The 2,500-nt window shown below is 59.4% G+C and overlaps 1 non-coding gene across 1 annotated transcript; it reads right to left on the bottom strand.

Moving 5' to 3' along the window:
* Positions 1–1,913: 1,913 nt before the first annotated feature.
* Positions 1,914–2,068, bottom strand: LOC124296041. Its single transcript, XR_006905875.1, has one exon. It is a non-coding gene; the product is annotated as a 5.8S ribosomal RNA (ribosomal RNA).
* Positions 2,069–2,500: the final 432 nt, after the last annotated feature.

Genomic DNA, 2,500 nt, shown 5'->3' on the forward strand with positions numbered 1-2,500 from the left:
TTTGGTTCATCCCACAGCGCCAGTTCTGCTTACCAAAAGTGGCCCACTTGGCACTCTGATCCGAGATCTCGTGGCTTCATAGTTCAAGCAAGCCAGAGATCTCACCCATTTAAAGTTTGAGGAATAGGTTGAGGTCGTTTCGGCCCCAAGGCCTCTAATCATTCGCTTTACCGGATGAGACTCGTGTACGTTTTGTACGCGAGTGCCAGCTATCCTGAGGGAAACTTCGGAGGGAACCAGCTACTAGATGGTTCGATTAGTCTTTCGCCCCTATACCCAGTTCCGACGATCGATTTGCACGTCAGAATCGCTACGGACCTCCATCAGGGTTTCCCCTGACTTCGTCCTGACCAGGCATAGTTCACCATCTTTCGGGTCCCAACGTGTACGCTCTGGGTGCGCCTCTTCTCGCAGTGAGAACGAGACGCCCCCGGAGTGCGGGGCCGCATCGTGACGCGGCCCATCCTCCCTCGGTCAGCGCTGGGCTGACCTTTACTTTCATTTCGCCTTTAGGTTTGCTCGTCCCAATGACTCGCGCACATGTTAGACTCCTTGGTCCGTGTTTCAAGACGGGTCCTGAAAGTACCCAAAGCAATAGCGTCGCCGACCGGTATTTGATAATTCGAACGAGCCAGCCAGAGGACACCGCCAGCCAACAGCTGGCCAGGCCCGGGGACGGCGCTAGGTCCGACCACCGGGAATCGCTGACCGCGCTTGCGGCGGGCCCGACGCAGTTCAATGCGGCTCTATACCGTGCGGGTACCGCCGGGCAGCCGGACGGGCAACCGGGGGTCTGCCCCGACGAGAACGCCGAGACAGGCAGCCGACCGGGCCTTAGACCGACACCCAACGGGTCGCGACGTCCCTACTAGGGGAGAAGTGCACGCCGGCGCCGCCGGACATTGCACCGCGACCGAGTGCCGTGGACGCGAGGTCCCGACATCACGAGCCGCGGCGAAGCCTGCGTCGCTGACGATGAATCTCCCCGTTCGATCTTTCGGGTTTCTCAGGTTTACCCCTGAACGGTTTCACGTACTCTTGAACTCTCTCTTCAAAGTTCTTTTCAACTTTCCCTCACGGTACTTGTTCGCTATCGGTCTCGTGGTCATATTTAGCCTTAGATGGAGTTTACCACCCGCTTAGAGCTGCACTCTCAAGCAACCCGACTCTGAGGAGAGATCCTCCCGTGGCGCGTCCCGGTCGCTACGGGCCTGGCACCCTCTGCGGGTAAGTGGCCCCATTCAAGATGGACTTGGACGCGGGCCGACGCCCCGGGATAAGTGGATCCTCCCAAACACTACATTTCCCGGCGGCAGAACCGCGGGATTCAGTGCTGGGCTGTTTCCTGTTCGCTCGCCGCTACTAAGGAAATCCTAGTTAGTTTCTTTTCCTCCGCTTAGTAATATGCTTAAATTCAGCGGGTAGTCTCGCCTGCTCTGAGGTCGTCGTAAGATTGCGAGTCCGTCGTCGGCGACGGCCGTTCGTTCAAGAACAGCACCGTCGACACGGACGAGGACACAACGTATTCTTTCGTACGTTCGAGCCACGGAAACGACCGTAAACACGCCCGCCGTACGGGAGACCCGAGAGCCCCCCGCGGCGAAGCGTGGACGGAACTTCATCACATGAGCGGCGAACCGACCGCGCGCGGTCTGTGTGTCGCCGTGCCGAATTCGTTCGTTCTCTCGACTATCGCTAGCACCGGAACGTGACGAACGGCAGCGACAGCTCGACCCCGCGATCTGCGGCGACGCGTCGTGACCGTGACATACGTGTTCGTTTGAGGCGACGCGACCTTTGTTTGAGGCCGCGAACGCCCAGTCATTCGCTCGCGAAGGCACGGTGCGCTGTGTTCCCCCGGGTCGGGGGTTTTCGCAGCACCGTTGCCTACGGAGCAGTCTGTCGTTGTTAAACGACCCTCAGCCAGGCGTGGTCCGGGAATTGTATCCGTGGACCGCAATGTGCGTTCGAAATGTCGATGTTCATGTGTCCTGCAGTTCACAAGTTGACGCGCAATTAGCTGCGTTCTTCATCGACCCACGAGCCAAGTGATCCACCGTTCAGGGTAATCATATATGTGAATTTTGCATTAAAAAATGCTAAAATTACGGTTGTTACCGGCTTTCTGTGGTCGTGAGCGCGGCGCCGCGTGCGTCAGCCCTTGCGCGGTTGCGCGCGGGAAGGAACGCGCGCCGCGCGTCAAATTTCTTTCGTGCGATAGTTCAAGAGCCGACGTCGCCTCGAGGTTCACGGGTCGTCTGCCGGAATTGACCGGCGCCGGACCCGATCGGCTCGCAATGCAAACGATTGACGGCGGACGGCAGTGGGCCGCGTCAGCGAGTCCCGGGCATCGCTGCCCTCGACGCTGACGCGAGCTTCCTCGTACGGGCGAAAATTCTCTCCGAAGCCTACCGCGTTCGCGGCCTGCGTCCGGGGTGTAACGGCGTTGCACCGAGGACACCCGGGCGCAGACAGGCTGCCCGCGAAGAAGCGCTGAGAC

This window comes from Neodiprion lecontei, unplaced genomic scaffold (genome assembly GCF_021901455.1).
Source record: "Neodiprion lecontei isolate iyNeoLeco1 unplaced genomic scaffold, iyNeoLeco1.1 ptg000108l, whole genome shotgun sequence".
Lineage (NCBI taxonomy): Eukaryota > Metazoa > Arthropoda > Insecta > Hymenoptera > Diprionidae > Neodiprion > Neodiprion lecontei.